Here is a 27,443-nt window from a genome sequence, read left to right on the forward strand (position 1 = left end):
GGCGTGCACTTGTAGTCTCAGCTACTCGGGAAGCTGAGGCAGGGGAATCGCTTGAATCCAGGAGGCAGGAGGCGGAGGTTGCAGTGAGCTGAGATCGTGCCACTGGACTTCAGCCTGGCAACAGAGTGAGACTCTGTCTCAAAAAAAAAAAACACAAAAAACCAAGTTCAGACCATGAGCATACTTTGAGTGATTACATTTATGTTATTCAGCATCCAAAGTAAATTTCAAACAGTAACATTGTAAGCTGTTTGTGAAAGAATTATTTAGTGGATTTGTGTCCTTTTCTGGGTACTGCAGAAAAAGCAAAGTGGGCATAGAATTTGGTCAGCTTCTCAATTTTCTAAGTTTCTTTTTTTTCTTTTTTTGAGACGGAGTCTTGCTCTGTTGCCCAGGCTGGAGTGCAGTGGCACGATCTCAGCTCACTGCAAGCTCCACCTCCCGGGTTCACGCCATTCTCCTGCCTCAGCCTCCTGAGTAGCTAGGACTATAGGCGCCCGCCACCATGCCCGGCTAACATTTTTGTATTTTTAGGAGAGACGGGGTTTCACCGTGTTAGCCAGGATGGTCTCGATCTCCTGACCTCATGATCCGCCTGCCTCGGCCTCCCAAAGTGTTGGGATTACAGGCATGAGCCACCGCGCCCAGCCAATTTTCTAAGTTTCTTAAAATGACCTGTTTGGAAATCATAATAGCTGTGAATACTCGGTTGATTTTATTTAAATTCTACCAAAATGTTTTTTGTTTATCAAAAAAATTTTGGCTTTTGCTAATGTGTCAGACTGCTGAGTTAGCAAGCTCATGTGCTGAATCATTTTCTGAGTCTCCAAGATGATAATTGTGAAGCTCAACATGAGGAATTGTGTTTGAGAGAGGGCTTGTAGACCAATCAGTTGTTCTGTTGAGAATCTAGTGATACTGAATGATTAGAAGGTGGGTCATTTGTCTATAATGATAATTTTTCAGAAATTATGAGGAGTGTACCTGGAATAGAACATTATCCCAGCCACTGTTAGTGATCAAAGCAGTTGCTCCCACCCCATGACATGGTCTCTGCCATTGTCTTCACAATCTGTCTGAGGAAGATGACCATAGGCATGTAGCAACTTAGCAGCAGATATTAAAGTGCAGAAACTGGGAAGATGAATCTGTAATGTTATTCTAAGCCCCGCAGAAAATTTCCTTTTGATGTGTGTTCTTTACATTCTTTTTTTTTTTTTTTGAGACAGTCTTGCTCTGTTGCCCAGGCTGGAGTGCAGTGGCGCAATCTCGGCTCATGCAAGCTCCACCTCCCGGGTTCAAGTGATTCTTTTGCCTCAGTCACCTGAGTATCTGGGATTACAGGTGATTGCCATCATGCCCAGATAATTTTTTAAATTTTTTTATAGAGATGAGAATCTCACTCTGTTGACCAGGCTGGTCTCAAACTTCTGGCTTCAAGCGATCCACCTGCCTTGGCCTCCCAAAGTGCTGGGATTACAGGTGTGAGCTACCGTGCCCAGCCTTTTTTTAATTTTTAATTTTTATTGTTTTTTACCTTCAACAAACTCACTTTTACTCTTTACATTCTTTATGTAACTCTACTACCTTTTCCATCTGATTGAATTGCTACAGATGGTGATTGATACTAATAATTTTGGTGTTTGTGTTCTTGAAGATCCATTTTTTTTCTTTAAATATATATGTCACGGTGTGAGAATAATGTTTTCTGCCATTCTTTCTGTTAAATGTGGGGTTCAGTTTTCCGGAAGCAGGGGGAATGTCTCTTGTAGGTATCTTTGTTCTAGCAGTGGTGTAGGTTTTGCTTAGCATTCCATCATTCATAGGAACCGGGACACATAGATTTTGGTCATTATATTATTCACCTTGGCCTGCCATAACAGAATACCACTGACTACGTGGCTTAAACAGCAGAATATTTTACAGTTCTTGGAGGCTGGAAATCCGACATAAAGATGCTGGCAGGTTTGGTTTCTGGTGAGAATCTTTTCCTGGTTTGCCGACAGCTGCCTTCTTCTGGTCTCACATGGCTTTTGCGCTATGCGTGCACATTCCTGGTGTCTCTTCCTCTTCTTATAAGGACACCAATTCTATTGGATTAGGTTCCCACTTTATGACTTCATTTAACCATAATTGCCTCCTTCAAGGCCCTGTATCCAAATATAATTACACTGGGGTTAGGGCTTCAAGATACGAGTTTTAAGGGGCACAATTCAGTCCATAACAATTGTATTTCCTGTTTATAGTGTTTTCATTCATTTGTTCAGCCAGCATTTATTGAGTATCTACTATGAGCCAGACAGTAGGGCCTGGAGAGTAAAAAGTCTTCAAAGAGATTACTGTTTATTGTGAGAGACATAGATAAACAGATGATTGCAAAATAGTGTAATGATACCATGACAGTGGTGGTATGAAAGCATCTGAAAGAGGCATATAACCCATACTGGGTAGGGGGAGTCACAGAGGGCTTCCCAGGGAATATCATTCCAGAACTGAGTCCTGAAAAATAAGGGGCAGAAGATAACCACCAAATGAAATGCATGATCCTTGGTTTGATCCTGAATGAAACAAAGTATAATTATAGGACATTTTGGAATAATTGGGAAAATTTCGATAGTGACTACGTGTTAGGTAATACTGTGTCAGTGTTATGTATTTTGGGTGTATAAACCCATGTTGTTGAAAAAAGTTTAAGAAATTTAAAAAATATTTTACATGTGATTATGACATTGTTTCATTATGTAGAAGGATGTTCTTGTTCATAAGAGATACTTGCTGAAGTTTTAGGAGTTAAGTGTCATGATGTAAATGTGGCAAAAAAAATGCAACAACTGGTAAATTTAGATGACAGGTAGATATTCATTTTATTGTTTTATTAACTTTTTCTTGGTTTGAAATTTTTGAAGAAAAAGTAGCAGGGGTCAGGGTAGGTATAGGGAAGAATTAGCCAGGCAGCAAATGAAGGAAAAGACACTGCCGGCAGGGGGCTCAGAGATGAGAGAGAAAAGCAAGCAAGACGTGAAGTGGGGGAGTGAGGCCAGATCAGAAAGGCTTTTATACTGTGTTAAGGAGTTTGGGTTTTTCCATGATAGAGATATTGAAGGATTTTAAGGGAGGAGAGTATCAAATGATACAATTTGCATTTTGTTTTTATTTTATTTTACTTTTTCATTTTTTGAGACAGAGTCTCACTCTGTTGCCCAGGCAGGAGTGCAGTGGCACGATCTTGGCTCACTGCAACCTCCACCTCCTGTGTTCAAGTGATTCTCCTGCCTCAGCCTCCTGAGTAGCTGGAACTACAGGCCTGTGCCACCATGCCCGGCTAATTTTTGTATTTTTAGTAGAGACGAGGTTTCACCATGTTGGCCAGGCTAGTCTTGAACACCTGACCTCAAGTAATGTGCCCGCCTTGGCCTCCCAAAGTTCTGGGATTACAGGTGTGAGCCATCCTGCCTGGCCTATGATTTGCATTTTCAGTAGATTACTTGGGCAGTTGGAAAATGGATTGGATTAGTGTATTTGACCAGTTAGGAGACTTATCTTGTCAGAGCCTAGGTTAGCATAATTATGGCTGAAACTAAAGTAGTGCCAGTGGGAATGAGAGAAGTGAACACATTTGTAAGACATTTAGGGGTTGCACTGATCAATGTGGGTAGACAGGATTGAGTTAGGGATAACTCCCATATTTCTGGCTTGGAAAATTAGGGAAATAATGGGGTTCTTTGATAAGATGTCTTATCTGTCTTATATGTTTTAACTTAAATTCTGCCTTCTTTGCAAAATTGCCTGTGCCATTTCTTTATGAACTGAATCTGAATTTTTTTTTTTTTTTGAGACGGAGTCTTGCTTTGTCGCCCAGGCTGGAGCGCAGTGGCGTGATCTTGGCTCACTGCAGTCTCCACCTCCCGGATTCAAGTGATTCTCCTGCCTCAGCCTCCCGAGTAGCTGGGACTACATGTGCCTGCCACCACGCCCGGCTCATTTTTTGTATTTTTAGTAGAGACGGGGTTTCACTGTGTTAGCCAGGATGGTCTCGCTCTCCTGACCTCCTGTTTCGCCCGCCTTGGCCTCCCAGCGTGCTGGGATTACAGGCATGAGCCACCTCACCTGGCCTGAAATTTTTTTTTAATGTTTTATTCTTTTAGTGCCATGTATCTGGTAATTATTTGATAAGTGTTTATTCTATCACTGGATTGGAAATTAAGGGAATTTCACATTAATATTAATTAAAGATGAATTTACTTAATAGAAATCTGCTAAGTGCTTTGTACTATTTGAAGGTAGTCACTATGTATTTCAATGTAATTATAATTTTTTTATTTTTAGAAACAGAATCTCACTCTGTTGGCCCAGCTAGACTGTAGTGGTACAGTCATGGCTCACTAAAGCCTTGAACTCCTGAGCTCAAGCCATCCTCCTGCCTCAGCTTCCCAAGTAGCTGGGACTACAGGTGTGCACCACCATGCCCATCTAAGTTTTTCTATTTTGTAGAGACTGGATCTCAGTTTGTTGGCCAGGCTGATCTCAAACTCCTGCCCTTGACCTCTCAAAATTTTAGGATTACAGGCGTGAGCCACTGTGCCTGGTCTAATTATAATTTTTAAAGGAGACAAACTGAATTTACCAAAGTGTAAAAGATCAAATATTTAGTTTAGTCATGTATTTGATTTTTTTTCTCCTGGACACCTGGCTGCTTTGTCCTGGAAATTGTCTTGCTTTTGCATGGATAATTTCTAGTTCTCAGCTTTTATCCTTCAGGTTATTGCTGGCATTAGAAAGGTGAGGTTTCCCTGTTTGTGCTCTTCCAGTGCAGAACCTCTTTTAAGCTCCCTACCTTTAACAGTGACTTATTGTGTGCAGGTGCGATGGCTTATGCCTGTAATCCCAGCACTTTGGGAGGCCAAGGCGGGAGGATCGCTTGAGCCCAGGAGTTTGAGACCAGCCTGGGCAATATAGTGAGACCTTATCTCTATAAAAAAAATAAAAAATAAATAAACGAAAACAACAACAAGACAACGGTGACTCATTGAGAATGGCAGTAAGTAAGGCTCGTGGTGACCCTGTGTTTTAAAAGACATAATTGATTTATATTTTCATGGATGTAGCTTTGGACAAGGAGCATAAAAACTGCAATATCAAGCAATATTTTTCTTCTTTAAAAAAAATTCTCTAAACTTGCCTGATCAATTCATAGGATAGGTAAGTAGCAGATTAAGGGACTTATTCATTGGAAGCATTACTCTGGGTGTAATATAAGAGTCTATGCTGGCTGGGCGCAGTGGCTTGTGCCTGTAATCCCAGCACTTTGGGAGGCCGAGTGGGGCAGATCACCTGAGGTCAGGAGTTGGAGATCAGCCTGGCCAACATGGCGAAACCCCATCTGTACTTAAAAAAATTAGCCAGGTGTGGTAGTGGCCGCCTGTAGTCCCAACTACTTGGGAGGCTGAGACACAAGAATTGCTTAAACCCGGGAGGTGGAGGTTGCAGTGAGCTGAGATCGCGCCACTGAACTCCAGCTTGGGTGACAGAGCAAGACTCCATCTCAGAGAAAAAAAAAAACAGAGTGCATGCTAAATTAAAATTGAGGCCAGGCAAGGTAGTTCACACATGTAATCCTAGCCCTTTCGGAAGGCTGAGGTGGGAGGATCGCTTGAGGTCAGGAGTTCGGGACCAGCCTGGGTAATATAGTGAGACCTCATCTCTGCTAGAAGTAAAGAAATTTGCCGGGCATAGTGGTACATGCCTGTAGTCCCACCTACTGGGGAGGCTGAAGCAGGAGGATCGTTGATCCTAGGAGTTCAAGATTGCAGTGAGCTGTGATTGCACCACTGTACTCCAGCCTGGGTGATAGAGCAAGACGCTGTCTCAAAAAATAAAATTGTCAGGTGCAAGAGGATTTGTTTTGGAAAATTTCACCAAGTGCTGTTGTAATTAACTACTTAAGAGGTATGCCTTGAAGTCCTAATAGCTTACATAGCAATCAACAAATCTAGTATTCCTTAGGTGGAAAACAGTAAGCTAGGCTGTTGCAACATCCCATATTTTGACCATAGGTTTCAGTCCTTCTTTTTTTTTTTTTTTTGAGACAGAGTTTCACTCTTGTCACCTAGGCTGGAGTGCAATAGCGTGATCTCGTCTCACTGCAGTCTCTGCCTCCCAGGTTCAAGCGATTCTCCTGTCGCAGCCTCCTGAGTAGTTGGGATTACAGGCACCTGCCACCACACCCAGCTAATTTTTGTATTTTTAGTAGGGATGGGGTTTCACTATGTTGACCAGGTTGGTCTCGAATTCCTGACGTCAGATGATCCACCTGCCTTGGCCTCCCAAAGTGCTGGGATTACAGGCATGAGCCATTGTGCCTGGCCAGTCCTTCTGACTTTGTCTTATTCCCAATAAATTTACACTTTGACCATATCAAGATCTCTTTCTTGTTCAGTGACCCCTCACTCCATTTCCTTTGAGTCTGTCAACTCCCTGGAAGTATTTCTTTCCATAGCCAGCCTAGACTTATGGTCTGTTACTGGATTTACTTGCTTACCATTACCATCAGTTCTCTTGGTGCCTTGTTCTTTTCATTTTATTTTCCTGTAGTACTCCAGTCCTGAGTCAAGTCAGCCACCTGACCTCTTCGTTCTTCTTCTTCTTGTTCTTTTTTTTTTTTTTTTGAGACAGAGTCTCACTCTGTCACCCAGGCTGGAGTCCAGTGGCACGATCTCAGCTCACTGCAACCTCCGCCTCCTGGGTTCAAGTGATTCTCCTGCCTCAGCCTCCTTAGTAGCTGGGATTACAGGCATCCACCACCATGCCCGGCTAATTTTTAAAATTTTTATTAGTGACGGGGTTTCATCATTGTTGGCCAGGATGGTTTTGAACTTCTGACCTCAAGTGATCCACCTGCCTCGGCCTCCCAAAGTGCTCAGATTATAGGCTTGAGCCACTGTGCCTAGCCCACCTCTTCATTCTTACACCTGGGCTGCTGAGTGCTGCTGGAGAAAATCACACAACTGTGTGTCTTGGGGCCAGAATACATTTATGACTTACAGCATCACCTGGATCCTCAGATGTATTTTTAGTAGAGACAAGGTTTCACCATGTTGGCCAGGCTAGTCTTGAACTCCTCTTCCTCAGAGGTCTATCCCAAATTTAAATCTCTCTTTCTAAACTTCCTGTCTCCACCATTTCTCTTCTTACCCTTAGCAGATGATCTTGTCTTTTATTTCTCAGAAACAAGGTGTCATCAATGGAAACTTCCCTCAGTTTTCTAACCATCAGCAGAGGCATTCTTCCTTTCTTTCTGTCCTTGTATCTGAGTCTATAATTCTACCTGTGCGTGCATCCCACTCCCTTTTGTTTCTGCTATTTCTCCATAGATGACTCCACTTTTTCCTCTAGTGTGTAAGCTGAATACTGGGGCCATCCTAAATTCCCCTCTTAGCCCTTTCCATCACATCCACTTTACTATGTCTTGTAGATGCTCTTATTTTTATTCTTTTTACAATTTCATTGTCAATATTCAATATAATTTCTTGTTTTTATTCTTTGAATTAATTTTTTTTTCTTCGTAGAGACAGGGTCTCAACTCTGTTGCCCAGGCTGGTCTTGAACCCCTGGGCTCAAGTGATCCTCCCACCTCAGCCTCCCAAAGTGCTGGGATTATAGGAATGAGCCACTACACCCAGCCTCTTGTATATTCTTAGTATTAATTATTCTTTCTCTCTGTCACTGTCAAGTTCTCTTTAGTTCTCGTAGAGTACCAAGGTGGGCTCCTAAACTTTCTTTGCTTCCTGCCTGCCTCTTTTCTCATTGTCTAATTCACTGCTACCATTGAAATCATTCCAAGATACGAATCTGATAATATCATTTCCCTGCTTAAATTTTTTCATAGTTCTGTATAGTATTTAGGGTAAAGTTTTAACCCTTTACTTAGTATAAGAGGCCTTCAGTTACCTCTTCCACATTTATGTCTCTAGGTATGTCCTTATTACTTGCCCACACAACCGTGCTGGTTTATACCTAACTACTATATGCAGTATTCTGAACGTACTTAAAACTCAGCCTGTGCCACCTGCTCTAGAAAGCTTTCCCAGACACTCTCCCTCCCTCCCCTTTACACACCCTGACTGACTAATATAGCTAATCCTCCTCTTCACTCACCTAGCATGTTGTGTATACTGCTATCATAACACTTCTTCGTGGCCTTTTTTGTTTACTTAACTGCTTCCACCATTATACAGTTAGCTTCTTGAGGACAACTGTTTTGATTAGCTGTCACTGTGTAAAAATACCACTGTAAAAGTTAATATCTTGAAACAATAGTAGTTTATTATTTCTCACAATTCTTTGGGTGGATTGCTTCTCAGATGGATGGTTCTGTTGGCCTTGTTTGGAGTCATTCATGTGGCTCCGGTCAGGTTGTGGCTGGGGCTAGGATATCCAAGATGGCTTCATTCATATCCCTGGCACATTGTGGGGGACTCCTGGAAAGCTGAGCTCAGCTGGAACATTGGGATGCCATGCCTTTCTCATTCTCACTCTTGCCATATAGTCTCGGGGCTTTTCCCTCTCCAGGTGGTCTTTCCAGCAGATGAGCCAGATTTCTTACATGGTAGCCCAGAGCTCTGAGTTCCAAAGCAGAAGCTGCCAGGCTCTCTTAAGGCTTAGATTTTGAACCAGTACAGTGCCAGTTCTGTGACATTCTGTTGGTCAGTATGAGTCACAAGACTAACCCAGATTTGTGTGGGAAAGGACTACACAGAATGTGATCACTAGGAGGCTTGGTTCATTGGGAGGGGCTCATCTTTGGAGACTTGCTACCACAGCAAGTAACACATTTCACTTTTTCTGCTTAGTATACAGTAATATCTTCTAGATATGGGAAATAATAAAAGTTACACAAATAAGAGATACATAATTAAAGATCTTTTAGAAATATTCAGGATGAATTGTAGGGAGAGACAGAGACTGGGACATCAGCCAGTACACTCTTTGCAATAAAGTGAGTGTAATTACAAGAATCATTATGGCCTGCCGCGTGGCTCACATGCCTATAATCCCAGCTCTTTGGGAGGCCAAAGCAGGAGGATTACTTGAGCCCAGGAGTTCGAGACCAGCCTGGGCAACATGGCGAAATCCCATCTCTACAAAAAATACAGAAATTAGCTGGGCATGTTGGTGTGTGCCTGTAGTCCCACTACTTGGGAGGCAGAGGTGGGAGGATTGCTTGAGCTCAGAAGGTCAAGGTTGTAATGAGCCATGACTGTGCCACTGCACTCCAGCCTGGGCAACAGAGTGAGATCCTGTCTCAAAAAAAAAAAAAAATCATTATCAGACTAGTGGTGGAATGAAATGAAATGGAAAAGAAATGGATTCAGGAAGAATTGTCTGATTATTTTGAGAAATAAAACAGAAAAAGTAAAAAATAACATCACTGTTGGAATTCTTGTTCTCAATTTTGAGGGTGAAGTCATACATTTGATGATATGGGACATTCAAGTACTCAGTAGGTCACTGGAAATGAGAGACTTGAATGTAGAAGAGATGCTCTGTCTTGATTGGGAGTTGACAACATAGAGACGATAGTTACAATGGAAGGGAATTTTTGGTGGGAAAATAGAGAAGGGCTTAGTACTACACTCCGAGTTATACTTACAGTTTGGGAGTAGAACTAAGTAGGAAAGACAAAAAGAATAATGAGAGAAAGAAACGGAAATAGTTTAGAATAGTAGTATACATTTTCCGAAGGAAGAGGATGCTTAATAGTATTAGAATCTGCAGGGAAATAAATGAGAACCAAGTCTGAATAATACTAATTGGTAATTGTTGAGTGTTGTGATGCTATTCAGTAATCAACTGGGATTTTTAGGCAAAGGAATTAAATTACTGGATTTACTTCTCCCCTAATATTTTGTTATGAAAATTTTCAAACATTGAGAGAAGCTGAAAGTATTGTACATTAACACTGACCACCTGGATTCAACAATTAATATTCTACTACAGTTGTTTTTGTCAGCCTTTCCATCTGTCATGCCTCTATCTATTCATCAATCTGTCTTTTCTTTTTCTTTTTTTTTTCTTTTTTTGAGATAGAGTCTCGCTCTGTCGCCAGGCTGGAGTGCTCACTGCAACCTTTGCCTTCCAGGTTCAAGCAATTCTCCTGCCTCAGCCTCCCTAGTAGCAGGGACTACAGGTGCATGCCACCACGCCCAGCTGATTTTTGTATTTTTAGTAGAGATGGGGTTTCACCATGTTGGCCAGGATGGTCTCAATCTCTTGACGTCGTGATCCACCCACTCGGCCTCCCAAAGTGCTGGGATTTACAGGCGTGAGCCACCACGCCCAGCCCCGTCTTTTCTTTTTCGTTCAGAGGAGACCCCACACGAGGTCTTATTTTTTCTTTTTTTTTTATCTGAAGTCTTATTTTTTCATTGCATATCAGAATAAGTTGCAGTCATCAGTAACTTTGCCCCTGAACATATATACATGTACATAATTAATTAGAGTTTAATATTATTTATTTGCATTTTTAGGTAATAAAATGTATATGCAGTTAAATATACAAATCTTTTTTTTTTTTCTTTTTTCACTTAGCAAGTCCACTGGTTGAAAAATACATAAATCTTAAGGGAACCATTCAGTGAGTTTTGACAAATGTATGCACTTGTGTAATTCAGACCCCATCAAGATATATAAAATACATTACTGTTAAACCTGAAAGTTCACTCTTGTGCCTTCTCAGTCAGTCCCTGCCCCCACTCTCCCCAAACCAACCATTGTTGTGGTTTTTTACCATAGTTTAGTTCTGCATGTTCCAGAGCTTCACATAAATGGAATCAATCTTACACTGTGTACTCTTTTGTATCAGAATTATTTCTTTCAGCAGAATGCTTTTAATATTCATGTTGTCCGTTTTTACTGTGTTTATTTTATTTATTTATTTTTGAGAATGAGTTTCACTCTGTCGTCCAAGCTGGAGTGCAGTGACATGATCTTGGCTCACTGCAACCTCCGCCTGCCGGGTTTGAGCAATTTTTCCACCTCAGCCTTTCGAATAGCTGGGATTACAGATGTGCACCATCACGCCCAGCTAATTTTTGTATTTTTAGTAGAGACAGGGTTTTGCCATGTTGCCCAGGCTGGTCTCAAACTCCTGACCTCAAGTGAGCTGCCTGCCTCGGCCTCCCAAAGTGCTGGGATTATAGGCGTGAGCTACCGTGCCCGGCTTTATTGTTGAATAGTATTCCTCTTACTAATGTATTGGAGTTTGTTTATTCATTCTGCTGTTGATGATCATGTAGTAGTTTCCAGATTTTGACTGTTAATGAATAAAGCTGCTATGAACACTCAAGTGCAAGTCATAAAGACTTCAAACATATTCTTTTATTTCTCTTAGGTAGATTCCTAGCATAATCTGCTGGGTTGTAGGGTAGATGTATGAACAGTTTTATAAGAAATGGCCAGATATGCTTCCAAATTGCATATACCATTTTACACTCTGTCAACCATATATGAGAGTTCTGGTTGCTTCACATCTTTGCTATTCAAGGGCTCGCATAGTGGTATTTCATTGTGTGTGTTTTTTATTTTTTAGAGATTGCAGATGGTTTGAATCATTGTGGTTTTAATATCCCTAATGACTAATGATGGTGTCTCTTTTTCTACTTGCTTATTGGCCGTTTGTATATTTTATTTTGGGAAGTGTCTAACTTTTTTATCCCTTTTCTTGGGGGGGTTGAGTTTTTGAGTTTTTATTGTTGTGTAGTAGAAGTTCTTTTTGTATTTTGAATATAAGTCCTTTGTCAGATATATGTTGTGTAAAAATGTTCTTCTGCCCTCTTACACGACTGTTTACTTAATTGCATTTTTGATGAAATAATGTCTAATTCATTAAAACTTTTCTTTTATAGTTAGTGCTTTCTCTGTCTCCTCTAAGTTAGCTTTGCCCACCCTGAAGTAGCAAAGATGTTCTCCTGTATTTTGTTATGGACGCTTTATCATTTTAACTTTTATATTCATGTCTCTGATCCATCTCAAAATCTTTGATTTTTTTTTTTTTCTCCCCCTGGGAGACACAACATTGGAATGTATGTTTGTTTTTTTATAGACGAGGTCTCACTATGATGTCCAGGTTGGAGTGCAGTGGCTATTCACAGGTGCAGTCATAGCTCACTGTAGCCTTGAACTCCTGGCCTCAAGCAATCCTTCTGTCTCAGCCTCCCAAGTAGCTGGGACTACAGCCATGTATCACCACACTCTTCAAATTAATTTTTGTGTATGGTGAGAAGTAAAGGTTGAGGTTCATTTTTTCCATGTAGATATCCAGTTGTTCAGCACCATTTATCGAAAAGACTTTCCTTTCCCTATTTGATTGCTTGGCACTTTTGCCAAAAACCAAATGGCGGTATGAGTCACTTGTATGAATAGTAGGTGTAATTCTGAATACTATTCTATTGTGTTGATATATTTGTCTATATACTACATTACACTGTCTGCTGGGCATGGTGGCTCATGCCTGTAATCCCAGCACTTTGGGAGGTCAAATCACTTGAAATCAAGAGTTTGAGACCAGCCTGGGCGACACAGTGAGACCTAGTCTCTATTTCTTTTTTTTTTTCTTTTTCCTTTTTTATTTGAGACGGAGTTTCACTCTTGTTGCCCAGGCTGGAGTGCAATAATGGCGCGATCTTGGCTCACTGCAACCTCCGCCTCCCAGGTTCAAGTGGTTCTCCTTCCTTAGCCTCCAGAGTAGCTGGGGTTGCAGCCATGCGCCACCACGCCCGGCTAATTTTGTATTTTTAGTAGAGACGGGGTTTCTCCATGTTGGTCAGGCTGGTCTCGAACTCCCGACCTCAGGTGATCCACCTGCCTCGGCCTCCCAAAGTGCTGGGATTACAGGCATGAGCCACTGCGCCCAGCCGATCTCTATTTCTTTATTAAATTTTTTTTGCTAAATAATTTATATAAATAAAAAATTCAGGCCGGGCGCGGTGGCTCATGCCTGTAATCCCAGCACTTTGGGAGGCCGAGGCAGGTGGATCACCTGAGGTCAGGAGTTCGAGACCAGCCTGACCAACATGGAGAAACTCCGTCTCTACTAAAAATAAAAAATTAGCCGGGCATGGTGGCGCATGCCTGTAATCCCAGCTACTAGGGAGGCTGAGGCAGGAGAATCCCTTGAACCTGGAAGGCGGAGGTTGCAGTGAGCCGAGATCGCGCCATTGCACTCCAGCCTGGGTGACAGAGTGAAACTCTGTCTCGAAAAAAAAGAAAAATTCACACTGTTGTAATTATTATATCTTTATCATAAGTCATGAAATCAGATAATACAAGGTCTTCTACTTTTTTTCAAGACATTCTAGGTCCTTTGCATATTCTAGGTTCTCAGCATGTTCATGTACTTATTTTTTATTTTTCTGAGACAGTGTCTCAAAGCTGGAGTGCAGTGGCATGATCACGGCTCACTGTGGCCTCGACCTCCTGGGCTCAAGCAATCCTCTCATCTCAGCCTCCGCAGTAGCTGGGACTACAGATGCTCATTACCACACCTAGCTAATTTTTTGTCTTTTTTGTAGAGACAAGGTTTCGCCATGTTGTCCAGGCTGGTCTTGAACTCCTAGACTCAAGCAGTCGGCCCGCCTCAACCTCCCGAAATGCTGGGATTACAGGCGTGAGCCACCGTTCCTGGCCTCATGTATTTTAGAATCAGTTTGCCAGTTTCTACAAAAAAAGATAAAACTGGTAGGAAAATATATCAACTTGGGAAAAATTGACATCTTAACAATATTAAATCTTCTAATTCATAAATATGAAATATCTTTTTGTTGATTTAGGTCTTTATCTCAGCAACATTTTATTGTTTTCAGTGTACAGATCTTGCACATTTTTCTTTAAACTTATTCCTAAATATTTTATGTTCTTTGATGCTATTGTAAATGAAATTAAGAATTTTTTAAAATTTTTAATTGCTGTTAAGTACAACTTATTTTTGTTTTTGGCCTTGTACCTGCTATTTTGCTAAATTTCTGTATCAGTGTATTAGTTGTTTTGTATATTCCTCAAGATTTTCTTTTTCTTTTTTTTTTTTTTGAGACGGAGTTTCGCTCTTGTTGTCCAGGCTGCATTGCAAAGGCGTGATCTCAGCTCACTGCAACCTCCGCCTCCCAGGTTCAAGCAATTCTCCTGCCTCAGCCTTCCGAGTAGCTGGGATTACAGGCATGCGCCACCACGCTCGGCTAATTTTGTATTTTTTGTAGAGACGGGGTTTCTCCATGTTGGTCAGGCTGGTCTCGAACTCCCGACCTCAGATGATCTGCCCGCCTTGGCGTCCCAAAGTGCTGGGATTACAGGTGTGAGCCACCTCGCCCAGCCAAGATTTTCTACTTAAACAGTCATGGTATCTCTGAGTACACACAGTTTTATCTTCCTTTCAAACGCTTAAACCTTTTATTTCGTATAAATATTATTGCACTGGCTAGGACCTCCAGTACAATATTGAATAGAAGTGGTAAAGTGGACATCTTTGCCTTGTTCCTGCTCTTAGAAGATAAGTCTTTAATATTTTACCATTAAGTTTGATGCTGACTATAGGTTTTTTGTGTATGCCTTTTGTCAAATAGAAGAAGTTACATTCTATTTCTAATTATCTGAGACTTATTAAAATGAATGGGTACTTCATTTTGTCAAATGCTTTTTCTGCATATTTATAAATTATAGGCTGGGCTCAGTGGCTCATGCCTGTAATCCCAGCACTTTGGGAGGCCGAGGCGGGTGGATTACCTGAGGTCAGGAGTTGGAGACCAACCTGGCCAACATGGTGAAATCCCATCTCTACCAAAAATATAAAAAATTAGCCAGGCATGGTGGCAGGCGCCTGTAAACCCAGCTACTCAGGAGGCTGAGCCTGGAGAATCTCTTGAACCTGGAAGGCGAAGGTTGCAGTGAGCTGAGATCACGCCACTGCACTTCAGCTTGGGCAACAGAGCAAGACTCCATCTCAAAAAAATTATCAAATGATTTTTTCCTTTATTATGTCAATACAGTGTATTACTTTATTTTATTTAATTAATTTTTGTGTGAGTGTGACAGAGTCTCCCTCTGTCGCCCAGGATGGAGTGCCGTGGCATAGTCTCGGCTCACTGCAACCTCCGCCTCCTGGGTTCAAGCAATTTTCCTGCATCAGACTCCCAGGTAGCTGGGATTACTGGTGCCTGCCACCATGCCCAGCTAATTTTTGTATTTTTAGTAGAGACGAGGTTTCGCCATGTTGGCCAGGCTGGTCTCGATTTCCTGACCTCAAGCCGTCTGCCTGGCTCAGCCTCCCAAAGTGCTGGGATTACAGGTGTGAGCCACCGCACCTGGCCCATTGATTTATTTTTTCAAATGTTAAACCAACCTTCCATTTGTGAGATAAACCCTACATGGACAAGACATTGTTTTTATATGTTGCCAAATTTGTGTCTGTTTTTTTTTTTCAGTTTGTTTGGTTTTTCTTTTTTTTTTTTTTTGAGATAGGAGTCTGGCTCCGTCCCCCAGGCTGGAGTGCAGTGGCGCAATCTCGGCTCACTGCAAGCTCCACCTCTCTGCAAGCTCCGCCTCCCGGGTTCACACCATTCTCCTGCCTCAGCCTCCTGAGTAGCTGGGACTACAGGCACCCGCCACCACGCCCGGCTAATTTTTTTGTATTTTTGGTAGTGACAGGGTTTCACCATGTTGGCCAGGATGGTCTCGAACTCCTGACTTCGTGATCCGCCCGCCTCGGCCTCCCGAAGTGCTGGGATTACAGGCTTGAGCCACCGCACCTGGCCTGTTTGGTTTTTGAGTTGGGGTCTTGCTCTGTTGCCCAGGCTGGGATGCAGTGATATGTCATAGCTCACTGGAGCCTCAAACTCATGGGCTCAAGTGATCCTCTCACCTCAGCCTCCCAAGTAACTGGGACTACAGGCATGTGCCACCATACCTGGCTAATTTTTAAAAATTTTTTGTAGATACAGGGTCTCGCTATATTGTCTAGGTTGATCTTGAACTCCTGGCCGCAAGTGATCCTCCTGCCTTGGCCTCCCTAAGTGCTGAGATTACAAGCGTGAGCTACCATGCCTGGCCCTTTGTCTGTGTTTATTGAGGAACGTTGTGTGTGTGTGTGTGTGTTTAATTTTTAAAATTTAGTTATATCAGTTACTTAGGCCAGAGGGATGTTAAAATCTCTATGATTATAGCTCTTTTCTTTTCTTTTTTGTTTTTGAGACAGGGTGTTGCTCTGCCACCCAGGTTGAAGTGCAGTGGCACAATCATGGCTCACTGCAGCTTCAACCCGGGTTCATACAATTCTCCCACCTCAGCCTGGTGAGAAGCTGTGACTACAGCTGTGCGCTACCACACCTGGCTAATTTTTGTATTTTTCATAGAGACGGAGTTTCACCATGTGGCCCAGGCTGGTCTTGAACTCCTGGGCTCAAGCACTCCACTTGCCTCAGCCTCCCAAAGTGTTGAGATTACAGGCGTGAGCCACTACGTCCAGCCACTTTTTTTTTTCCTTTTTATTCAGTCAGTTTTTGTTTCTTATATTTTGAAACTGTATTGTTAGATACACATACATTTATGATTGTTATTATAGGGGAGGGAAAAATGGTTTCCCTAAGTTCTTTAGCTGGGTCATTAATTTAGTTTACATGAGACAGATTAACAGGAGAAAAAAACATTTTTTTTTTTTTTTTTTTGAGATGGAGTCTCGCTGTGTCTCCAGGCTGGAGTGCAGTGGTGCAGTCTCTGCTCACTGCAACCTCTGCCTACTGGGTGCAAGCGATTCTCCTGCCTCAGCTCCGCAAGTGGCTGGGATTACAGGCACGCGCCACCATGCCCGGCTAATTTTTGTATTTTTAGTAGAGATGGGGTTTCACCATGTTGGCCAGGCTGGTCTTGAACTCCTGACCTCATGATCCACCCGCCTCGGCCTCCCAAAATGCTGGGATTACAGGCGTGAGCCACTGGACCCAGCAGAAAAAAATGTTTAATTATGTGTGCATGCGTGCATACATAGGAGTCCCACAAAAATATCAGATTAAAGGGCCAGATGATTGACGCTTATGTAGCAGCTTGAGCTATAGAAAGGAAGAGAGGCTTGGGACTTCTAGGGGGTGGCAGAAACAAATTATGGGCAAGCGAGGGGAAGAAACATATGGTGAATACAAATTGCCTTGTTATGTAGGTAGAAATCTCTGTAATTGTCCTGGCCTATGCTTTTTCTACTCCCCTCTGCTTTTTTGGTCCCCCTGTGCTCAGTTCTAACAAGGTAGTCTGGCAGGACACACAGCAGTCTCCTTCAGTTTAGGAGGACTGTCTTTAGAATAGAGCTGTCTCAAGGCACAAGAGTACAATTTTTAAAAAAATGTTTTTCAGGTGATAAGTGGTATTGGAGCAGCTCTCTTCTTGGTAGACTTACTTTTACTGATGAAAATTGTTTTGGGGCCGGGCGCGGTGGCTCACGCCTGTAATCCCAGCACTTTGGGAGGCCGAGGCGGGCGGATCACGCGGTCAGGAGATCGAGACCATCCTGGCTAACACGGTGAAACCCCGTCTCTACTAAAAATACAAAAAAATTAGCCAGGCGTGGTGGCAGGCGCCTGTGGTCCCAGCTATTTGGGAGGCTGAGGCAGGAGAATGGCGTGAACCCGGGAGGCGGAGCTTGCAGTGAGCCGAGATGGCACCACTGCACTCCAGCCTGGGTGACAGAGCGAGACTCCATCTCAAAAAAAAAAGAAAATTGTTTTAGAGATGGCAGATTTTCTTTACAGAAGGGAAATTTTTCAGAGCTATTCCTATATCTGCAGTTTCTCAAAATACTCATCTTGAAATAATTAGTATGTCAAAGGGGTATATTTTGGAATGACATATTCTGGTCTCCTAAAGTTGTATTTTGGATACACCTACTATGTACCCACAAAAATTAAAAATTAAAAAAATTGTTTTAAGTTGTATTTTGGGGTGGAGTGCCCTGAGCCCCAACATTGATAAGTTGGCTATTTTGTCATTATGAAATGTCCCTCTTTATCTTAGTCATACTCTTTATATTACAGTTTACTTTATGTGATATTGCTATAGACACTGCATTTGTCTTATACTTACTTTTTACATGGTATATGTTTTTCAATCCTTTCCCCTTCAGCCTATCTATGTTTCTGTATGCTTTGTAGACAGCCTATAATTGGGTCCTCTTAGGTGGTTCATGACTGTAATCCCAGCACTTTGGGAAGCCAAGGTGGGCGGATCACCTGAGGTCAAGAGTTCAAGACCAGCCTGGCCAACATGGTGAAACCTCGTCTCTACTAAAAATAAAAAAAAATTAGCTGGGCATGGTGGCATGTGTCTGTACTCCCAGCTACTTGGGGAGGCTGAGGCAGGAGAATTGCTTAAACCCAGGAGGCGGAGGTTGCAGTGAGCCTAGATCACGCCACTGCACTCCAGCTTGGGCAACAGAGTGAGACTCTATCTCAAAAAAAAAAAAAAAAATTGGTCCTCTTAATCTAGTCTGATAAGCTGCCTTTTAATTAGAGCCTTTAGTTCATTTATATTTAATGTAATTATTGATTTGATTGGATTAAGTCTATACTTTTACTATGTAAATTGAAAATTAATTGGATGTTCTTTAGAATTCCATTTTAATTTGGTCGTCTTCTTCCTTCCCCATCTGCTTCTCTAATTCACTGGCAATGGACATCATAAAAAAAGACTACGTGCCAGTGGATTCAGAAAGATTTATAATTTTCTTGGATAAAGTACCTGGAAATTTTTTAGAGTCATAATTGTAGAAACTTAGAATTATCTCTTAGTTTTTTTTTTTTTTTTTTCTTTTTTTGAGACAGAGTTTCATTCTTGTTGCCCAGGCTGGAGTGCAATGGCGTGATCTCGGCTCACTGCGACCTCCACCTCCAGGGTTCCAGCAATTCTCCTGTCTCAGTCTCCTGAGTAGCTGGGATTACAGGCCCCCACTACTATGCCCAGCTGATTTTTGGTATTTTTAGTAGAAATAGGGTTTCACCATGTTGGCCAGGCTGGTCTCAAACTCCTGACCTCAGGTGATCCGCTCGCCTTGGCCTCCCAAAGTGTTGGGATTACAGGCGTGAGCCACCGCGCCTGGCCATCTCTTAGTTTTTTAAAAAAATCAACTTCTTTGAGATGTAATTTGTATACAAAAACATACTTATTTTAAGTGTACATTTTGATGAGTTTTGACATATTAATTATGCATGTAAACATTAACACAATCAAGGTATAGCACATACCTATTGCTGTACAGTGCTCCCTGTATTCATTTTCAGTCACTGCTCTCTCATTCTGCCATTCCTAAGTAAACGCTGAGCTGTGTCTGCCACTATAGATTACACTTATCTTTTCTAAAGATTCATATCTGGCTTCTTTTACTCAGTATATCTTTGAGATTCATCCATGAGGTGGTAGATATCAATAGTTTATTCCTTTTTAATGCTGAGCAGTAGTCTATTGTATGAATATTTCACAATTCATTTACCCAGTTAAAGGTATTATAATTATGGCTCCTGTTTGTAATGAGAAGTCAGGGACAATTCACATTCTCTTTCCCTCTGTGTATTGTGTCATTTTTTTTCTGTAGTTTATTTCAGGATTTTCCACTTATCTTTAGTTTTCAGCAGTTTGACTTTGATTTGCCCACATGCTGTGTTCTTTGTACTTTTCCTGTTGGGAGTTTTCTGAGTTTCTTGATCTGTAAAGTTACGTCCTTCACCAAACTTATGAAATTTTCTTTCTTTCTTTCTTTCTTTCTTTCTTTCTTTCTTTCTTTCTTTCTTTCTTTTTTTTTTTTTTTAAATTTGAGACAGGGTCTCATTCTGTCACCCAGGCTGGAGCGCAGTGGTGCAATCTTGGCTCACTGCAACCTCTGCCTTCCAGGCTTAAGCGATCTTCCCGCCTCAGCCTCCCAAGTAGCTAGGACCACAGGCATGCACCACCATGTCTGGCTAATTTTTGTATTTTTTTCAGAGACAGGGGTTTGCCATGTCGCCCAGGCTGGTCTCGAATTCCTGGGCTCAAGTGATTTGCCTTTGTTGGCCTCCCAAAGTACTGGGATTACAGGTGTGAGTCACCACACCTGGCCAAATTTATGAAATTTTCTGACATAATTTTCAAATATTTTTTCTGCCCTATTCCCCTTTTTCCTCCTGGGACTCCACTGTCACATGAGTTAGACCTTTTGATATTGTCCGACAGCTCACTGAGGCTCTCTTCATTTCTTTGCAATTTTTTTGTTCTATTTCTCATATTGGATAATTTATTTATTTTCTTTTTTCTTTTTCTTTCTTTTTTTTTTTTTTTTTTGAGACAGAGTCTCACTTCTTCACCCAGGCTGGAGTGCAATGGCACGATCTCGGCTCACGGCAATCTCTGCCTCCTGGGTTCAAGCAATTCTCCTGCCTCACAAAAAAAAAAAAAAAAAAAGGTCGAGGGCCAGACATGGTGGCTCATGCGTGTAAACCCAGCACTCGCTGTGGTGCCCAGGCTGATCTCAAACTCTTGGGCTCAGACAGTCCTCTCATATCAGCCTCCAGGGTATTGAATTATAGGCATTCTTTATATGCTCTCTGTAAGTGATTTTATCAGATATGTATTTCACCAGTATTTTTTTCTGGTTTGTGGCTTGCCCTTGCATTTTTGTAACAGTGTCTTTTGAAGCACAAAAGGCAAAATTTTGATGAAGTCTCGCTTGCCAGTTTTTGTTGTGGTTCATGTATTTTGTGGCCCAAGAAATCTTTGCCCAACCCAAGATCACCTTCTTCTTGGAGGTTAATAGTTTTAACTTTCACATTTAGACCTATGATCTATTTTGAGTTAATTTTTCAATCTGGTATGAAGTAAGGGTCAGGGTTCATTTTCTTGGTCAGGTGCAATGGCTCACACCTCTAATTTCAGCAGTTTGGGAGGCCGAGGTGGGTGGATTGCTTGAGCTGAGGAGTTTGAGACCAGTTTGGGCAACATAATGAAACCCCCGTCTCCATAAAAAATACAAAAAAAAGAAAATTAGCCGAGAGTGGTAGTGCATGCCTGTGGTCCCTGCTACTTGGGAGGCTGAGGTGGGAGGATTGCTTGTGCCCAGGAGGTGGAGGTTGCAGTGAGCTGAAATTGCACCACTGCATTCCAGCCTGGGCGACAGAGCAAGATCATGTCTGAAAAAAAAAAAAAGGCTTATTTTTTTGGTTATAAATATACATACATGTTCCAGCACCATTTGTTGAAAAGATTATCCTTTCCCCATTGAGGTACCTTGGCACTTCTGTAGAACATAAAATGACCACTGTTGGGGAAATACAATTTAAAAAATGAAAATCTTCTTGCATCCCAGAAAACCTCTCACTAAGGCGGTAGAGAAAGACAACAGTTTTATTATTGAATAAACATTAAATCAGATGTGATGCACATCACAAATCCACTGAGATATTGCAAAGACTGATAGAATCTTACTCCCTTATGTAGGTAGCCAAGCCAAGGTAACCCTTTACAATACACACTTTTAAGATAAACAATTGTTAGTCCTCAAGTAAGAGGACTTGACAGCACCATTTGTCACACATAGTTTGTCCTAACTTTATTATGGTAATTGGGGAGACCACCTGTATTGGCTTTATCTGGAGGAGAAACAAACTGTTCTTAGTCATATTGTTCTGACAGGAGGTGGTTCCGTAAATTGGAGCAAGGTGCTCTTCAGAGTTAGGCTCTTACCTTCCTACTGGGAACTGGGAGATAGGGAAGCTGTCTCCTTTGATGTTTGCATTTCAAAAAGATGGCTCCCAGGTCCTTGAAACATTCCTGATTTGTGTGACTATTTTTAGCCTTTAGAAAGATTTACATATATTTGAAAAGGAGAGTGAAAGAAAATTTGAAAGACAAGATTGGGGTCGGGGAGAGTCTTTTTTATTATTTTCAACAGGGAGAATTAAATCTCTTATTTTTAATTGTATTTTCCCTTATACCACATAAGTGTGGCTCTGTTTCTTTACTGTCTATTCCATTACATCGATCTGTTTGTCTTTCCTTGTAACTGTGTAGTAAATGTTGAAATCAGTGCATCTTCCAGCTTTGGTGTTTTTTCCAAAATTGTTTTGAATATTCTAGAGACTTTTTATTTTCATATACATTTTGAAATCAAATTATCAGCTTTTACAAACAGCTTGCTTGGAATTTGATTAGGTTTGTATAGAATCTGTAGATCAATTTGGGAACAATTGACATCTTAACAATATTGAGTCTTCTGATTCGTGAACATGGAAGAGCGCTCTTTTTCTTCTTGGCAATGATTCATAAGTTTGAGAGGCTATAGGGTTAAAGAGGGAAAGCGTTCTCTTTGCCCTCTAAAAGTTCACTAAAAGTTAACTGACAAAAGGTAGATTAATAGGATAAAAAAGCATATAAAATTTATTTCATGTGCATAGTAAGCACAGAGGAATTGCCGGAGAATGATAACCCAATAAAGTCCAGATGCTTATATACCTACCCTTCTTTAACAGGGAAGAGGAGATGAAGGTTATAAGAGTAAATTATTTTCAGGGGAAAAGAATGAGCCCAAATGCTGGGTGCAGTTGCTCATGCCTGTAATCCTAGCAGCTGGGAGTCTGAGGGAGGAGGATTGCTTGAGGCCAGGAGTTTGAGACCAGCCTAGGCAATGTAGCTAGAATTCATCTCTAAAAATAAAAAATGAAAAAGAAAAAAAAGAATGAACCTAAACAACAATGGCCTGGGACAAGGTTCTTTTGAACTTTGGGGGAGGTGGCAGGAAGATGAGGGGCAGAACTTCACTGTGAACAAAAGTTGTCTTTCTTTTTTTTGAGACAAGGTCTCACTCTGTCACCCAGCCTGGAGTGCAGTGGCATGATCATGGCTCACCACAGCCTCGACCTCCCCAGGCTCAGGTGATCCTCCCACCTTAGCTTCCTGAGTAGCTGGGACAATAGGTGTGTGCCACCACACCCTGCTAATTTTTGTGTTTTGGGTAGAGATGGGATTTTGCCATGTTGCCCGGGCTGGTCTTGAACACCTGAGCTCAAGCAATCCACCCGTCTCGGCCTCCCAAAGTATTGGGATTACAGGCGTGAGCCACTGGAGCCACTGTGCTCGGGCTAACAAAGGTTGTCTTATGCCTGTTGTCTCCCAGGTAATCAGTCTGAACTGTCCTCAGAAGCATACAGATGTCCCTAACTTACAATGGTTTGACTTACGATTTTTCCACTTTATGATACTAGGAAAACAATACACATTTTGTGTACTCCTTGACTTACTATGGGGCTATGTCCAGAAAATGTCATCATAAGTTGGAACTATCATGAGTCAAAAATCAACTTACCCAATCAATTTACAATGGGTTTATTCAGATGTAACCTCATCATGAGTCAGGGACCATCTATAAATGAAAAGTCTTACCTGGACATGTTGATGACTTCCAGTCTCTTCTCTTCTCTGGTAGTGAATCTTTCATTGTTGTTTGGTGAGATTCCTAGGTGGGGGATCTTAAGACAGTTGCATTTCTTTTGCAGAGATAAGAATTTTCTTAGATAAGGAAATTCCAAAGATAATCCCTCTTGGTGCTTCTGGAAAGAGGACCAGAGAGATGGGCTTGGGGGAAGGTTGGAGACAGACTTTGGTTCTGAGGCTTATTTCTGAGGCTTTTCAATTTTCTTTTCTTTTCTTTTTTTTTTTTTTTGAGTCAGGGTCTTACTCAGTTGCTCTGTTGTCCAGGCTGTAGTATAGTAGCACGATCACGCCTGACTGCAGCCTTGACCACCTGGGCTGCGATGATCCTTCCACCTTTGCCTCCCAAGTAGCTGGGCCTAGAAGCATGTGCCACCACACCACTCTAATTTATTTACTTATTTTAATTTTTTTGAGATGGAGTCTCTGTCTGTCGCCCAGGCTGGAATGCAGTGGCACGATGTGGGCTCACTGCAACCTCCACCTCCCGGGTTCAAGCAGTTCTGTCTGCCTTAGCCCTCCACCCCCCCACACCCCCGGTAGCTGGGACTACAGGTGCCTACTACCACACCCGGCTAATTTTTGTATTTTTAGTACAGACAGGGTTTTGCCATGTTGGTCAGGCTGGTCTTGAACTCCTGACCTCAGGTGATCCACCCGCCTTGGCCTCCCAAAGTGCTGGGATTACAGGCATGAGCCACCTCACCCAGCCTAATTTATTTTTATTTTTTGTAGAGACAGGGTCTCACTGTGTTGCGCAGGCTGGTCTCAACTCAAATGCCTGGACTCAAGCAGTCCTCCTGCCTGTGCCTCACAAAGTGTTGGGATTACAGGTGTGAGCCACCATATCTTGCCTCAGTTTTCTTTTTTCTTTTTTTTGAGACAGAATGTGGCTCTGTCCCCCAGGCTAGAGTGCAGTGGCGTGATCTTGGCTCACTGTAGCAGCCCCTGCCTTTTGGGCTCAAGTGATTCTCCTGTCTCAGCCACCCAAGTAGATGGGATTACAGGTATGTGCCACCACGCTTGGCTAATTTTTGTATTTTTAGTAGAGACAGGTTTTTGCCATGTTGCCCAGGCTGGTCTCAAACTCCTGTGTTCAAGTGATCCGCCTGCCTCAGCCTCCCAAAGTGCTGGGATTACAGGTGTGAGTCACTTCGCCCAGCCAGTTTTCTTTAATTCAAAGCACAAAGCATACCAAAGCATCGTATTTTGGGGTATCGTTTTCTGTACCCTAACAAGGCCAAGAAGACAGCTCCTACTCTTTGTATTATGCCCTCAAAATTCTAGCCACCTTGGCCTCTGTGAACCCGTTTTTGTCTCTAATTTAGCAACAATGCCAGCTCTGTTTGCATTTGCTGTCCCTGTGCTGCAGACTGGAAACTGCCTCCAGGCAGCAATTGTAGGGCTGCTTTCATGTGTATTCCTTTCTTAATGATCATAGTCCTGTGCTGCCTATTGTCCAGTGTTTGAAAACATTGTTTCATATGTTTTGTCCAGTTGTTTGGTTCTTTAGGGCCACAGGATAAATCTGTCCCTGGTACTCCATTTCAGGCAGAAGCAGAGTCCTAAATTATCTTCTGGACAGGTTAAATTTGAAGTATTTGCAGGATATCCATGCTAGTATGTGTAGTAAACATTAGCGGAAAAGGAGCTAGTAATGAAGCTAATGGCCTGGATAGTGTACTAGGAGTTGATCAGTTCTCATTAATTCCTTGTGAAGGGTTGGAATGGTGATTAGAAAGGAGGTCGTGGTCACAAAATGACAGAACAAAGTTTGAGGTGTTTTTTTGTTGTTGTTGTATTTTGTTTTGAGACAGGGTCTCGCTGCATCATACAGGCTGTAGTGTGATGATAGCTCACTGTAGCCTCTACCTCCTGGGCTTAAGCAGTCCTCCCACCTCAGCCTCCCAAGTAGCTAGGACTGCAGGAGCACACCACCGTGCCCAGTTAATCTTTTTATTTTTCTGTAGAGGCGAGGGTCTTGCCATGTTGCCCAGGCTAGTCTTGAACTCCTGGGCTCAAGTGATCCTCCTACCTTGGCCTTCCAAAGTGCTGGTAGCCAGGCATGGTGGTATATGCCTGTAGCTACTTGGGAGGCTGAGGCAGGAGGATCACTAGAGCCCATGAGTTCGAGGCTCCAGTGAGCTTACGAATGTGCCACTGTACTCCAGCCTGGGTAACACAGTGAAACCCTGTCTCTAAAAACAACCACCAACCACCACCTTGAGCCACCTTGCCTGGACCAAAGTTTGAGGTTTTCAGTGTAGACTATCCGTGTGTTAATATGGTTTAAGGGGTGGCTTTGCTGCCAGAAAACCAAACACCGCATGTTCTTACTCATAAGTGGGAGTTGAACAGTGAGAACACATGGCCACAGAGAGGGGAACAACACACACCAGGGTCAGTTGGGGGGGGTAGGGAGGAAGAGGAGGGAGAGCATTAGGACAAATAGCTAATGTATGTGGGGCTTAAAACCTAGATGACGGGTTGATAGGTGGAGCAAACCACCATGGCACATGTATACCTATGTAACAAACCTACATATTCTGCACTAGTATTCCGGAACTTAAAGTAAAGTTAAAAAAATTTTTTTTTTTAAAAAAAGAAAGAAATGGCTTTCCTGGTAGGCAATTGTCAAGGAATGAAGTTTAGGAGGAGGAAGAACTCCAAGGTCTTAGTCTCAAATGGATCATGAATATGGATATTGAGTTCACAAAGGTTGTTGTAAAGGGTAGAAAATAAGGAATATGACTAGATGCTAAAAATTATCCATGTGGGTAGAGATGAGATGGGAGTATAGTAGATTAGAGGTGCTGAAACATTTTAGTCTAAGGACCCCCTTAAACTCTTAATAATTAACAAGGACCCCAAAGAGGTTTTGTTTATATGGATTTTATCTATCAGTATATACTGAACCAGAAATTAAAACTGAGAAAAAATTTAATATTTATGCATTAATTTATTTTAAAATAATAAACCTATGTGTTAACATAAATAGCATATTTTCTATGAAAAATATTTTTCAGATAAAGATCAGTTTAGTTAGAATAATAATATTGTTTACATTTTGTAAATCTCTTTCATGGAAGAAGCTTACTTATCTGCTATATTTAATTGATTGCAATATATTGTTTTGGTTGAAATATATAAAGAAAATCTGATGATATGCAGATAAGTAGTTGAAAAGCAAAGAGTATTTTAATAGCTTTTAAAGATAATTGTGGATATTCATCTTTGATACTATGCCAAAACTTGATGTGTTGGTGTCTTAAAGTTAAGTTGCATTGTGGGATCTGAAACCACATCAATAAACATTTTGCTTTTATTTTCAAATTTGTTTTATTATTATTATTTTTTTAGTTTTATTCCTGGCAAGCTGTGAAGTTTTTTATATAGTACATTAAAATCTATTTGTTTACCTTGAATTTTGAATGGATATTTTACCTATGTTGTATAGGGGAAGAGAAACCTTTTCTCTACCTTCTTATGTTCAGAGATTAGGGCCTGAAAATTAAACTGACAAAATGTTATACAACCAACAAGTTTATATGACCACTGTGCAGTAGTAGATCAGTTACATTGAAACAGCAGGGTTTGCAGCAGAGAAAGAGTTTAATGATTGCAGAGCATTGAGTGAGGACATGGGAGGAGACCCTCAAATCCATTTCCCCTGAGGAGTTATGGGCTGGTATTTTAAGTTTTAAGGGGATTGTGGAAGGTAAGGGGCTGGAAAATTGAGGTCGTTGATTGGTTGGGATACGGGGGATGAAATCATCAAGATGTGGAAACTGCATTCTTTGGTGAGTCAGCTCCTCTGGGATCCTTCAGACCAACTGGCGTCAGTGGGGTCCTTCAGACAGGCTGATGTCAATAATTTCACTGCTATGCAGGATCTGAAAGAATATCTTAAAGGGAAAACTTAATGTTTTATAATGTTCATGTTGTCTATAGAACACTTAAGG

At 41.7% G+C, this 27,443-nt stretch overlaps 1 protein-coding gene and 1 non-coding gene across 3 annotated transcripts in view; both read left to right on the forward strand.

Moving 5' to 3' along the window:
- RNF214 (ring finger protein 214) overlaps positions 1 to 27,443 on the forward strand; it is a 62,500-nt gene that overhangs the window by 15,556 nt on the left and 19,501 nt on the right. The gene's annotated exons all lie outside the window — the stretch shown is intronic.
- Positions 17,214 to 17,367, forward strand: LOC115936387 (small Cajal body-specific RNA 11). The gene has a single exon (XR_004071879.1).

The sequence above is a fragment of the Gorilla gorilla genome, chromosome 9, assembly GCF_029281585.2.
Source record: "Gorilla gorilla gorilla isolate KB3781 chromosome 9, NHGRI_mGorGor1-v2.1_pri, whole genome shotgun sequence".
Classification (NCBI taxonomy): Eukaryota; Metazoa; Chordata; class Mammalia; order Primates; family Hominidae; genus Gorilla; species Gorilla gorilla.